This window comes from Ambystoma mexicanum, chromosome 3q (assembly GCF_040938575.1).
Source record: "Ambystoma mexicanum isolate Mex_15411 chromosome 3q, UKY_AmexF1_1, whole genome shotgun sequence".
Taxonomy (NCBI): Eukaryota; Metazoa; Chordata; class Amphibia; order Caudata; family Ambystomatidae; genus Ambystoma; species Ambystoma mexicanum.
Window position 1 is genome coordinate 622,776,560 of NC_090926.1, and position 15,197 is coordinate 622,791,756.

Here is a 15,197-nt window from a genome sequence, read left to right on the forward strand (position 1 = left end):
CCTCGATGACCGAACTCCAGAGGCAAGTCAATGCTCAAGGTATTGTTGTATTTGGCATCTCAAACTAGATGTTCGCTGCTGCCCAATGATGGGAACCCTCAATTTTAATAACTTTTTTGGCAGCAGCAATAGTCCTCTTTGGAAAAATGTGAGAGCGTTCAGTGAACCAATTTGGACTCCTTTCTCCATCGCAACTTCAAGCTCTATCAATAACAGCTTTGTAAATTGCATTCAAGCCAAGACTAAGTCATCCCTCGACTCTGCCATCTCTTAACTAAAGTTGCCCGGCACTTAAGAGAATATTTCCATTGTTCGTCTCAAAACATCTTCACTGCCTCTGTGGTCATTTCAGCTCACCAGTACAACATTTTAGTTTGAGCAATCTGTTGAGATGTGCAAACCTTTTCCTTTCATGGTGGAAGCTCTTGTGCAATGACAGTAGTTGTTTCTCCAAATGTACATGTTTGCGAAAGGCACCAGCCATAAAATCTCTTCCATTTCTAACAATTTCTGTTGATTTATTGCAGCGTTTTGTTATTGCCAGTCGAAAAACCATTCCATTTACAGCTTTTTATCCTTCTACACATTTGTAATCAAATGATTATCCTTGGTGTCCGGATAGGCAGGTGACTTATTTTGTCAGAACTGGGCCTCATTGGCTGGATGTGGCACAGAAGGTGTTTTTTAGTCATTTGGATCTGCTGATGCTGACTTCTGACCAAAGAAACGCTCATCTGTGCCCTTTGTTCTATAACAGTTTTGGTAGAATAACCGGGACTTTTCAGAAGATGTCTTCAATATTTGTTAACATTCAGAGCACTTTACAACCAGAGCAGCATGTGTTAGAAAGCTGATTAGATTTATGGATTTATTTGGCTCTGACAATTTGTCCTATTAACATTTCTGTGTAGGACATTTTTGGATTTGTTACTTTTATTGGATGGTGTTATTATTTATTCAGCAACAGGTTACACTTATCCCCACTAAATCTGTATTTGTTGGTCCGATTAAGGCCCCTTCCTTGAAATGTGTATTTCATAATAGCTATGCTTGATTTTAAAGCACATTTCTTTCTCAGCTTTATGTGCCAGTCTAGTCAGATCATAATTATCTTCCATTTAATTTGATGGGGTGGTCTCATGAACTCAGTTGGTCTATAATTTTGGACCTATACAACTCAATTGTCTGTTGCCATTACTTCAGCATTGAGAGCAAGTGAGCTTTAATGCACTGCAGACCCCCTATTATTTCCTCAAAGGGCAAGCTGCTCTTCTCGCATAAGTCCTGTCACATTTTTATTTTTAGTAGGCCACTGAAATAGGGCAGATCAAAAGCTTAATCAATGGGGGTTTAAGCAATAGCTTTTCATCGACATTATTCTTAAGTTCTGCATAATTAGAAAGCCATCGTAGTGACATATCAGCAAGATTATCCCCAAGCATTGCATCTCCATTTGAGGCATGTTCTCCATCACTTTTTACTACTTCACAGCATGCAAGTTAGTACAATAACTGAGCATGGCTTGTTCCACTAGCGAACAAGCTACGTTTACTTTGTGTTAAGCAATATTGAGCAAAAATATACTATCTTGTTTTTGATGCTCGGACGTGGCTTCTGGGCTATTCCAAAATGATGTATCATACCCATTCTCCTCCCTTGTTGTGAAATTCTGGTTTAAGGATTCACATCTTTTGGAAATGGGAAAGGATCTTCATGATGTCATGTGAAAAAGTGCACATGGCACCATTAACCAGGTGGACGCAACTTCTGGTAATTATGGGAATTGTGTACAAGTCCAATGGTAATCTATGATGCCACATATTGTAGGCTAGGGTGCAATGTTCAAGTCGGATTCCTCAAGATTGGAGTGACCTTCACAAATATGCTCGTCTTTATAAATAGCTCCTTGAATCATCAATAAGTTAAGTAAATGCCTGTTCATACCTTGCACTTGAGCGCATTTTGAGTTTAAACCCCAGTCGTTAAATTTAAGTAAACCTTTCTAACTGTTTTATATTTATTATGTCAAAACAATGGTTAGATTGTGAATATTGAAGATATTTCTGTTTCATAGGAATGAATCTGTACATTATTTACTTGGAAATCGTTTTTTAAATGGATTGAAAGTTTTTCCTTATTTGGATTAATTCTTAAAATGGTGTATTATTAAATACCTTGAATATGTTTGTTTCCTTTTACCATCTTTTCCATCACAAACATGCATGTTCTTTGATGGGATGATTTCTCTTTTTGCACAGATTTGGAAGCATTCCCATTCTAATGGATACCTCCCTCCCATATATTCATCATTCTTTGAAATGTCATCCAGGTGCAGACTGGTTTTTCTCACCAGTTTAAGCGGCTCTACACCAATTCAGTCAGTGCAACCTCTTGCACTTAAGGTGACTTCCTTGGCACATGGGCAAGGAGCCATATGAGATCTCAGACTTCAGTTCTTTTTTTCCATGCTAACCGATGCTAAATTGTTGTAATGGTCTCTGGAATTTATTTCTACCTTTCTCCCCATAGGTATGTATTCAAGCCCTGTAGGAACCATTAGAGGGAGATATCAGTCTCCAGCCTGCACTGTTGCTGTGTGTGGTGCTTTGTACAGACTTGCAATACTGAGTATTGTGGTTCCTGTCTATGCACTTGAAAGCTCACCAGAAATGTGTGTGCAAGGCTTTTGTAGCCCATAGCAAAACACTCTGAAAATTCTATTTTCCCAAGAGCCGTGCAGAGCACCTGTCTCCTGAACATCCTTCCAGATCTGAGAAGAGAAGCACTCAAGGTCCAGGAGGGAGTGCTGCTTCCCATACCATGTGAGCTGGGAAATTGCACCATCGCTCCAGATCCCCCAGGTAGACTTCTGTGGAAGAATCCGTCTCAACACTTGTGAAAGTGAATGGCAGACCTGGTGTCCACACTTGCCATTCTTCCTTCTGCAAATTAAAATGTTTTCAATGCATCACTGCTCAATGTGCAAAAGACCTACCCTGCTGACTTTGCAAACGGTTGAGCCAGTTGCTACCTCATAGGACACTGCAGGCCATGGCCAAAAATGCCACCAAACACCTAAGAATTCAATCCAGTCTGAGTATAACACCCAAAAAGCTAACCCTTACAGCTCCAGCATGTACCTCCATACTCACCACTTTGTACCAGCCATTTGTTTCCTGTTGTGGAGCCAGGGAACCAGTTTTACATTTCTGGATTTATGTCCATTTGTTTAGAGGAGGAAGGCTGCCTTTTTTAGCTCAAAGCCTTTGGTACGTTAAAGGCACTTGGCCTTACCAAGGAATATATGTAGACAATCCTTTTGACAAAGCTCTGCTAAATTTGGCAGAACAACTCTGGCGCAAGCTGCCTGGAGACCTCCTCAGTCTCTAGGATTAGTGTAGCAGCAGTATCAGCATTACGGGAGAGAATTTAGTGTTTTCTAATGTATTCCTTCCTTCCACAGATTACTCCTCTTTGATATTCTGTCTGCAGCACCAGGGCCTCTGAAACTTTCTTCACCACCCTTTTGCTTCTTGTGAGCAAGGTGAGTGCCCTCCCCTGAGAGTTGCCCCTTTGGAGTATTGTAGTGCCTTTTTGCTTAAAATAATTTTCTGCTCCAGCCCCTTGGCACCTCCATCTGCCCGGCTTCCCAGACTTGTATCCACTTCCTGAACCCCTTCCCTCCTGCCTACCAGCCCGCCCACCCTCCCCTGATTGGCTAGTCTGTAGGTCATAACTGACCCTCCCAGGGCAGCGGTCTGCCTATGCAGCGCCTGCGGCTGAGGGCCCCAAGGCAAAGGGCGGCTCCTACAGAAGCGGCTCCATATCGTGTCTTCAGGTGTCAGCAGGGGAAGCCAGTGGCCAGTCTCTAACACTAAGAAATTGTTCCTGTTTGCCTGTTTCGCATCTAGATGGTGCCAATCTCTAACTCTTACAAATTGTTAGAAAGTGCTACATTGTGCTAGATAGTGCTAGAAATTGTTAGAGACTGGTACTATTTAGCACTTTCTAACACTTAGACATTTTTCCACTAGCCTGTTTCGCATCTAGATAGTGCGCCTAAGATATTAATGTGTTGTACTCTGCCAGTCTCAATCACTTAAAAATTGTCCCTGTTAGCCTCTTTCGCATCTAAATAGTGCGCCCAAGATATTACTATGTTGTACTCTGCCAGTCTGAAACACTTAGAAACTGTTCTGTTAGCCTGTTTCGGTTCTAGATAGTGCGAACATATTAATGTGTTGTATTCTGCCCGTCCCACACACTTGGAAACTGTTCTGCTAGCCTGATTCGCATCTAGACAGTGCGCCTGAGATATTACTGTTGTATTCTGCCCATCCCACACACTTAGAAATAGTTCTGTTAACCTGTTCGACATCTAGATAGTGCGCCTAAGATACTACTGTGCTGTATTCTGCCCATCCCTCACACGTAGAGATTGTTCATGTTGGCCTGTTTTTGCATCTAAATAGTGCACCAAGATACTGCTATGTCGTATTCTGCCAGTCTCAATCACTGAGAAATCTCTCTGCTAGCCTGTTTCACATCTCGATATTGGACCTTAGATCCTTAGCCATTACTCTGTTGTATTCTCCCAGTCCCAAACACTGAGAATTATTCGGGTTTAGCCTGCTTCGCTTACTTTGTTTCTGATCCTGAAAGCACCCCCTGATGTAGCTCTGTGATTTACTTGCCTACGCTACAGAATTAAATTGCTTGCGCTCATTCCCTCTTCAACTACAAGTGCTGCCTGAGGTAGTACCGTCATTTACTTGCCTATGTTCTAGGTGCCGCTTCTTCACCTAGACCTCCACCCTACCCTAAACTCCTTAGCCCTCGCCCACTGCCCTGGTGTTCAGATCCTAGTCACGGGTTGTACAGCCAAGGCTCACACCTACTACTACTAATTCTTCAATCCCTTGCTACCCCCAGCTTACAAGAACCCCCCCCTCTCCAACCTGTCCCGATTCACAGCCTCCCTCCTTCCCACCGCCACCCCCCCATCGCTCACCTCTCGTGGCACCTAACCTGCACTCTAGCACCCTCCTTCATGACACCCCACTCTCCTACCACCACCCTGCATCCAACTCTATAATCAGAGGTGCACTCTGGCGTGCCAAACAGCTCCCTCCTCAGCCTAGCCCCCACCCGCCTTCCCACCCTACCTCATCAACATCCACCCTCCCTCTGACACCTATTGAGAACTCCCTGATACCCCATGCCAAGACACCACGCCCCCTATCGAACTCCCACGCCAGGGGAGCCCTCTTGCACTCCAAACAGCGCGAATCCTCCTTGTAAGAGGATTCAATTCAACACTACAGCTAAGTCAATGCCTAGTCTGGGATACTGAATGGAAACCCCTATATAACACCCCTCTCTTGGAATCCCCCTGACCCCACTGAGCCAAGAAGTAGTTCTGTTTTGCAAGTTTAAAAGGTTTATTTTATAATTTAAACAATATATATCTATATCACACTTTATAATAAATTAATAATTGAATATCACACTTAATCTGAGCAGTAATCAATAATGGATAGTCCGGCACTAGCACACTTTATAATCAATGATGAGTGGTTATAGGATGGATAAGATAGCGACAATACTTTTATGGTTTCAAATGGATGCAATGTGGAATGAAATGCAGTACAGAAAATAACTTGATAGGATTTCAGAAAAAGACAATGTAATCACTTTCTTGGACAATTCACCCCCCCCTTAATGCAATGTAAGGAGATGAATAGAATGGGACTCAGTTCTTAGGAATCCAATCAAATAGAATTCAGTTCAATTCCCCCCCAGCAGCTTATACAACAGATGGGAGTTTTAAAACACAGACCCAAGTGCTTTGAATATGGTGACAATGCAGTGAGAAATATGCTGAAAATGCTTTTAATTCCCTTCAGGAGGTTCAGGGTGAGTGGTATCTAGTTAATATTAGTCCAGGCTCCCTCTAGCAATGATTCAGGGATGGTTCTTAAGAGGCAAACGAAATTTAGCAGTTCAGGCAACAGCAGCTATTTTTTTACAAGTAAAGAAATCGGGCCAAATCGCGGCAAAATTCGCAAGTGCGAGAATCGTGATTACGGCAAAAGTATAAGGAGTAGCAAGTCGGTTCTAAGATTGAAAAGCTGAGATTCTAAGCTTTCAGAGGAAAGTTAAACCAAGTTCCTAGCCCAAACGGTTCCAGAGATACGGACGATTAAATAAAGGTAGTTTTTCGGATTTGAAATTTTAAAAGTTCAAAGCGACAGGTTACAGCTTACAGCTAGAAAATGACAGGTGACAGTTAGGAGGCAGTTCTGGTTAGATTAAAATAGTTTGGATTAGATTATTTTAACTAAGAGATTGGTTCTGCACAGTTCTGCTAGGTACTCACAATATATTTTGAATTAGGCCTCGCCACGGATCTGGTCAGGTTTTGGACTGTACTCCGGTTCTGGTCTCAGCACTTCACAGTGATCTGGATCAGCTCTCTGGTTCTGCTAACAGCGGTCTGGGTCACTCTGGATCTCTGGCCTCTGGTTCTGGATACTGCTCTGCTTTCTCTGGGTACAGCACTGCTTCTGGATCTTTCTGGCACAGGGTTTCAGGCCAGAATCAACACCTGGGTCCGGCTGTGACTAGTCTGCAAATGATTTTTGGGCCTGCTGACAAATACTTTTGCTTGCAGTGGGCCTTCTTGGTTCACAGTTCTGTAGTCTCTGTTTAGCTTGGAAGTCTAAGTGTAGGATCTCTGGATGTGAAGTCGTCGGTCAGCATGCTCCGCAGCAAATGGAATTGAATATCCTCTCTAGCTTCCAGTGGCTCTTCTTATGTCTTTTGAAAGTGGGTGGAGAGGCTAGCTTTCTAGGCCCAACCCCTTCAGAGTTCTGATAGGTTGGAGAATTCTTTGCGTTCTCACTGGAGAGCAGGATTGTGTGTCAGAATGATGTCATTTAATGGCTTGCAGAAAGGATACTCCCCTGTCACATTGCACACAAATCTATATTTGATCAAAATACACATTTCTCAAATACATAGTGGTTTGTCATTGCATGTACATATTACCTATCACATGAGGTAGTCTCTGTTCAAACTCTGATGTTTCTAAGAGCTTGCATTCAGAAACGGCAACATTTTGCTTTTTTAACTGGTTTTGCAATAGTTTTTTCATTAAAAATTATACACATATGCACGGCCTGTCCATACATACTCCAGTAAATTCCCATGTCTCTAGCTTAAACACAGAGTCTGTAGTATACATAAATAGCAGGGTTTTGCCCCAGAACATCACACAAATTCCCAACGCGTCTTAAAACGTGCACCGAAAAATCACAAGAATTATGGTATCATTTAAATAATCTTGACAAGTCCGCACCATGAGTTATACATCTTTCTTAAAATCATATTCTGGCCAACAGGGGTGTGTCTTCCCAGGTCACATGGTATAGAAACCAGTTTATCCAGTTTCTGCCAAGCTCAGAGACCCTGCCCCTCCCAGCTTCTGCCAAGAGAAAGCTGTTTTACGGTCCCCCCAATAAACCATCTGCCTGAGTCCTGGAAGGCCCATTGATCAAGAGGAAGCCATTTATGGCCTCCCCCCAATAAACCCTCTGCCTGGGTCCTTTGTTTAGTCTCTAGCAGTCCCTTGGTAATTCAATCAGAGAGGGGTAACCTCCCCTCAGAATGCAGCCAGGCCTGAGAACTGCTGTGGATCCAGTTTCACTCCAATTGGGGGGAAGTTGTCCGGCAGAATCCAGTTCCTTAAGCCAGGCCCCAGCTAATGTCACTTTTAGTTACCCAGTTTTCTGCATTCAAATAAACTAACAATTTTTACATATGCAGCTAGAATGCTGATTCTAAGTTCAAAACTATGACATTTTAACAGTGACAAACTATGTGGCAGTCACAAGTCTGTCCCTCAGTTTATTTACACATTTAGATTTTTGGTAATTTTAAATCCAGTTTCAGTTTAAGCCGCTGCAGACCTGCAGAGCTCAGCCAGTCTTGTTATAAACCTTCAAGTCACTTCAGAATATAACTTTACATTGTATCCACCTCTCAGTAAGTCTTTCTTTGGCCTGCTTTAGGTTCATTTATTCAGTTTTACACAAATGTCTGGTGTTTTAAAACGCCGGCTTTCTGATAGTGGTGAGTACTGGTAATGCAACCATTTTTGGGATTTAAGAAAATGAATTCCCCACAGTTCTAGGTTGCTTTTGGCAATCAGCATTGCCATTCCCAATGGTTTCAGGCTACTGTGTGGGTAGTCCAATGGTGGTTTTAGGCAGTGCCCTTCTGTGCCCATAACATCGGCAAAAATGGGTGGCAGCCTATTCTTCATGCATTTCCCTGGGCATTTTCTGGGAAGCTCTGGCCATCATGATGTTTTCAATGCCAGTACTGCACAGTTTTTGTGGTAGGGCTCACATGCATGGGTAAAAACATCCCACAAGCCCCCCTCTTGCGATGGCCATTCTGTTTCACTGATGGAACTCGCAAGATCTGGAATGTTCTCCTCATCTTCTTCCAATAGATGGCACAGTTCAGCATCTTTTTCTCCATCCGGTCGGATCGATCGGTTCTCCTCGCCGGTCCTGATGGGAAGATTGGGCGGTACCCCGGGCCCCTCGGGTCTCTGCTCCCGGTCTCCGGATCGTCGTCCTTGGCCAGTCTCCAGGTTTTCTTTCTCCTAGGATGACAAAGGAAGAGCGGCAATACCTATTCATGGACATTTCTCCCCCACCATTGATATATTGGGGTGGCATATATATTTTCGAACTCAACAGATATGAACATGCACATTTTTTTAAATTAAGAGACAGGAACACATAAACTTGAGAAACACAGAATTTGATAGGCTATATGGAGGATCTTTTAAGTTTGGAACTGAATTACTCTGGAGCGGCCCCCTCTGGTATTGCAGAGGACTCCTCCAGTTGCTGCAGAGTGTGCCTGGGAAGGCAACACTTTAGCTGATTTATATCTACCCACTTGTCTTCCCCCTCTGCCAAACCGCCTTTGGGGATGCGGATCTTGTAGGCCACATGGGAGATCTTGTCTATAATCTCAAAGGGTCCCTTCCATGTAGGCAAGAATTTTCGCTGTTTGGCCTGGTTCCTTTGGAAATTGTATAAATAGACCCGGTCCTCCACCTGATATTCCTTCCTGGAAGTTTTCAGGTCATAGTGGGTCTTCATACTCTCAGCTGATCTTTCTAGATTCCGCTGAGCATAGGCAAAAGCATGTTGAAGGTGTTTCCTTAAATTCTCCACATACTCATGAGTTGTGGAGGCATTTATCAACGTTTGCTCTTGGGTTCTGTAGAGCAAATGCTGAGGAAGCACCATCTTGCGTCCAGTCATCAACTCAAATGATGACATTTTGGTTGCAGATGAAGGGGTAGATCTGATGGCCATTAGGACCAGAGGTAATCTGATATCCCAACTTGGCCCAGAATCTGCCACAAACTTTTTTAAGATGCTCACAATTGTCCGGTTGTAGCGTTCCACTGCTCCAGAAGAAGCTGGCCTGTAAGCAATGTGTAGCTTTCTCTTGACCCCCAGTATCTCCCACATCTTTGTCATCACTTCACTGGTGAAGTGGCTACCTCTGTCTGACTCAATCCTTTGAGGTAGACCAAAACGGGAAAAGATGTGGTTAATCATCAAGGCAGCTGCCGTTTCTGCCTTGCAGTTTGGGGCTGGGAGACATTCCACCCACTTGGTAAACAAGCATGTAACGGTCAACATGTACTTGTTTCCTCTAGACGAGCGAATCACAGGGCCTACAAAGTCGATTTGCAAATCTGACCATGGGAGTGTCATTCCCCTCTTTTGGAGAGGCGCCCGGTGTGTGAGGGATGTTGGCTGAAATTGTGCACACACAAGACAACCCTTCAAATATTGGTTGAGGTCCTGGCCCACGTGTGGCCAGTAGGCAACCTCTCTTAAGATCTCAAGTGTTGTATGAAACCCCCTATGACGGGCGGTAGCCGCATCATGGCCGTGACTTATCAGGCTTCGGAATGAGGTAGGAACCACCCACTGATCGTGGCCAGCTTTGGATTTCCTTACCAGCAAGCCGTCTTGGATTCGGAACATTTTTGGACATTTCATCAACACTCTTAGGTCCTCTTTCCCAATGTAATCGGTATCCGTCAGGGGAAAGTTGTCAGGGTCCTCAAGGTGTTGGTAAAACTTAACAATAATTGGATCCCCCTCCTGAGCTGTAATCAAATCAGCATCAGGGGTCTCCTTGCTCCATTGGGCAGTTGAAAGATCATTGTGAGCATTTGTCTGGGACCTAGTGATAGCAGTGACCTGGATTTCCCCCAACAGGGACTCAATCTCAATTGGATCCCCTTGGATGGCCCCGGTTTTGGCCAGCTGATCAGCTAAGTCATTTCCAGTTTTGTCTGGTCCCTCTACTTTGGAATGACCCTTGATCTTTTTCCAGTAGATGGTCATCCCGTTCGATGTGACCAGATCATCAATGTTTTGGATCAACTTCCCATGTTTCAAGGGTTTGTTGTTAGCACATAACATGCCTCTGGTTTTCCAATTAACCAGGTGCTCCACGAACTTGTTCCGTACATAATCAGAATCTGTGATTATGACCAGTTCGTGGAGTTGATGCTGGACAGCAGTGAGGATGGCCTGATGCACAGCCATCAATTCTGCCACCTGACTACTTCGGGGACCAATTTTGTATCCGGCGGAGGGTTCTGGGAACTCATTCACCCATGCATTCCCTACGCCGGCCACCAGTTCTTTCTCCCCGTTGTTGTCAACATGGTACGAGCATCCATCCACATAGACAGTGGGCATTCCCTCACACTTGTCTTCTTCAAAGACTTTGTGTGGGGAATTAAGGTATGCCTCCATGTTGTCCTTGATTTTCAGACTTTCGTCCTCGAGACAGTTTTCTCTGGCACAATCATGCAAGTCAGCCAGACCTTGCACGAGGGGACTCTTCTTGTTTTGGCCATATCTGACCTCCACAGGAAAGCCTTGCATTGACAGAATCCAGGAAGTAATTTGGGAATTACTCACGTTTCCGGCCCGGATTCTGTCACTTTGGAGATATTGCAGAGGCTGGTGTGGAGTCTCCACTATGATGTGTTCCCCCTCGATAAACGGGCGGTAATTCTTCAATGCCCACACCGTTGCCAGGAGTGCCTTCTCACAATCGTTGAATTTTTCCTCCACAGAGGATAAAGTTTTGCTCGCATAGGAGATTACTTTATTGACCTTGTCATGCTTTTGGTATAATACTGCCGTCAAGCACGTATTAGAGAACCCCGTCTCCAGGAAGAACTCCTTGTTTCTGACAGGGTAAGCTAGGCAAGGCGCTTGTGAGAGGCTTCTTTTGAGTTGTTTTACCGCCTCGGCTTGTTCTGGACCCCATTCCCACTTGACCCCCCCTTCAGGAGATGAATCAGGGGTCTGGTGATCTCTGCGTAGCCCTCAATGAACTTTCTGCTGTAATTAGTCCAAGGAGGCTCCTTAGTTCCCGCAGAGTTATGGGGTCTTTCAGTTTTTGGAGTGCTTCCACCTTCTTTTCCTGGGGACAGAGACCCTGAGGAGTAATCTCATGCCCCAAGAAATTAACGCAGGTTTTACACCACTATGCTTTCTGAAAGGAAAGTTTTGCTCCGGCGGCCCTCAACTGGGTCAGAACATAACGGATCTCCGCCATGTGTTCCTCCACAGATGAACTTTTGATGAGGACATCATCTACATAAGCCAGGTTACCCCTTGCACCCAGGTCGGGCATGGCCTTGTGTAGGAAAATGTTGAATTCATTGCCGGAGTTGAGGTATCCGAAGGGAGTCCGGGTCCATGTGTACTGCTGGCCCCCAAAGGTAAAAGCCAGTTTGTATTGGTCCTCCCTACTGACAGGCACGGTCCAGTATCCATTGGTCAGGTCTATTGCAGTGAATACCTGTGACCCCTGGATCTGGGCCAGCCCTTGGTCAATGTAGGGCAGAGGCCATCGGGAAGTATGGACCCGTTTGTTGAGCTCCCTAAGGTCGGCGCAGAGTCTCCACTGGCCGTTTGGCTTCAATATTCCCAGCACCGGATTATTGAAGGTGCTGTGTATTGGACGGATTATTCCCCGGGACTCAAGGTTCTTAATTATTTCAGTAAGGGACTCCATTGATGCGAGAGGCAAGCGATATTGCTTCACAAACACTGGAGTCATGCCAGGGTCCGTGGGGATTGTTGTTGTGTGGATGTCGGTGCGACCACAGTCATATGAGTCTACCGCAAAGAGATCTTGGAAATCCAAGAAAACTTGTTTCAACTTTTGCTTTTGTTCCGGAGTCACACAGGCATCAGCTAGGTTGACTCTCTCTTCCACCATCTGCCTGAAGCCTGGAAAGACTTCTGGTATGGCTATCTCAGCGGCCTCCTCCAGCTGGGTGAAGTCCCTGGTCAAAGTGCTGATTTGGACTGGAGGCCTCAGGTGGGAAAGGCAACCCTCATGGACCTGGAAAATCACCTCATCCCTCCTGAAGTCACAAGTCACATCTTCCTTAACATAGGGGCAGGAAGTGTACACCAGGATGTTCCCCCCCCATGCCGGGTAAAAATCCTGTCTGGTGTTGTATTGTCCTCACTGTCAAAACAGTCCTTGGGGATTGGTCCTAACAGTTCATTTCCTAGATCAATGGAAAAATGTTGGTCATCAACCGCCATTCCAATAATGGTGCCTGCGGCTAGAGTAATACTCTTTAAGTCGCTGTTATCCACCTCTATTGGAATGGTGTCATGTTCTATGTTGACTAATGGAGTTGGGTTTACCCCCAACCCTTGCTGTTGGAGAGAAGCATTTAGATGTATATAAGCATCAGGGTTTTGCAAATATTGTCCTCTTTTAACTTTCACTTCCAGGGAGAATTGTCGGGTCCTTTCTGGGATGGTGACTTCCTCTTTAATCTGAATTTTAACTGCATAAGGTAGCAATTGAGCTGACCTGAATGCTTTTTCTGGATCATCAAAGCCCATGGGATTATCCGCTAATCGGGACCAAGCTTTGAAGTTTATTAGGTCCAAACTAATGGCAAAGCGATTGAGAATGTCACTGCCTAAGTAAAAAGCGGCAGTGACGTCTCGCACGACCCAACAATTGTGGACTATGCTCTTGTTGCCAATGGAGATTTTGAGCATACACCTGCTTGGCAGGAGATGTTTGGAATTGGGTGCTTCCAGGTCCATTTCCCATTTGTCTATCAGTTTGAATGTGGGAATGGCTGGATCTTTTGGGAGTTGGCGGAACATGGCTTTGCTGATGAAGCTCTTACCGTTGTTCACACACACTCGAGCGAGAACAGAGTCCTTCCCATCATTTAACTGAACAGGGATGAACAACTGCTCTCCAATTTGCTGAATATCAGCCAGGCTCTGAGCTGATTTCACATCTTTCTGGACTATAGGAGTGGGAGTTTCTGATTGTGGATTAGTAAAGAATTTCAAAGTGTTTCCTTCCAGCGTGGAGTACCACTTTAAACTGGAAGGAAGGTTGATTTTCAGAAATAGAGATGACCCCCCATCACCAGTCTGTTGTCCTACTGCGATTACTGTCACGTCTGGAATCTGGTTGTTCTAGAAGTGAAATTCTACTTGGTCAGATTTTTGTTCAACCATGTGGCAGGTGCCGTTTAAACTAACATGGTTGACACTCTGTTTTAATTTTATTGTTCGGCTAGTCTGGGTCCAGAGGACCTCGTTTACACAATCTATTAGGGGTGACAACCTTCTCAGGAGGTCATTCCCCAGTAAACAAGGGGTGCCCTCTGGAGTCACTACTATGACCGGGTGTTTCACCTTGTGTCGCCCAATTTTAATGTCCAAATCTGCAGTCCCCTCGACAGGAATTTCCTTCCCGTCAAAGTTCTGCAGTTGTCCAGGAAGAGAGGTGAGAGGAATTTGGTAATTCGCCCCCCTTCCTGCATTTAGTTCCTCAAAGGCCCTTTTGGACAGAAGGGTAGCTTGGGATCCAGTGTCCACCAGTGCCAAAATTGTACCGTGCCCCTGTACTTGTACCGGGGCATAGTATCTTCCCTCCTTCTCCTCAAGGGGGCATAGATAATGCACATTTTTGGACAACTGGTGGGCTAACTTTCTGGTTTTGGACATTGCTAGCGAAGAGATTTGGGCAGAATTCTGTGGAGAGCCTTGGGAATCTGAAAGAAAAAGTTGGCAACTGGAGATCAGAGCCATTGTGGGTTCCCCTGGTTCCGGTTCTGGGCCGCCTCCCCCTTCTTGGAGGCAGTCACCAGGATGGGTTTGAACCAGGGGATTTTGGTATTGTGGGTTCTGGGATGAGATGATGGGCGGCGGTAGCTCTGTCTCCATATCTTCCCCAGTCTGGATTGGAATCCCTTGGGACCCATTTTTCCTTGGGAGGAGTTCCCCCATCTCTGAAGGAGAAGGTCCTTTCCCCAGGATCCTCTGAGGATCCCTCTCCCTCAAATTGGAAGATCTGTACCTCCTCCACAAAGTGGGTCTGTTTGGGTCCTTTGTTTCTCCTACCCCCCTCTGCTCCTTGGGAGGCAGGCTTTCAGGGGTAGGAGATTTTGTTTCCGGTTCCTGGTTTTCCAGGGGCTGTTTACAAGTTGGGAAGGAAGCTTCCTCCAAGGCTTTACACCCCCTTCCCCTTGTGCCTCCTCCCTGGGAACCGGTGTGTTATCGGGGTGTTGCCCCCGTCATTGTTCTGGACTACCAGGTCCAGAGTTTGGGGCATTCTGCGGTGGCACGCTCATCTGAGGGTTCTGTTGAGCCCTCAGTGTGTGACCCAGATCCCGTGCCATATTTTGGACCTGGCGCTCTAACTGGGAAACCCGCTCAGGCTGATACGGGGCTCTATTTTCTCCCCTGGGCTGATCCCGGGAAGGGTAGCTATCCCTTCTCTGGTAGTACCCCTGGTTGGGAAGATTTTGGTACCCCTCCACCCTTGGCCTCCCCTCTCCCGGATTAGGTTGTCTGAGCTCAGGGAATTGGGGAAAGAAGGATGGATGATTTTGGGGCTGGAAATTGGGTGGATACCTGGGGAAAAAGTTCTGCCCAGGATTTGGAGAATTTCTGCCCTCCTGGGGGAAGTTAGGAGGGAAGTTCTCCGGGTCAGGTGCTTGGCTGGATCCCCCCCCCCCTTGGGCTGGAGGAGTCCACACATAACCCAGGATTGGTCGGTTTCCCTTGTAGCGGGGA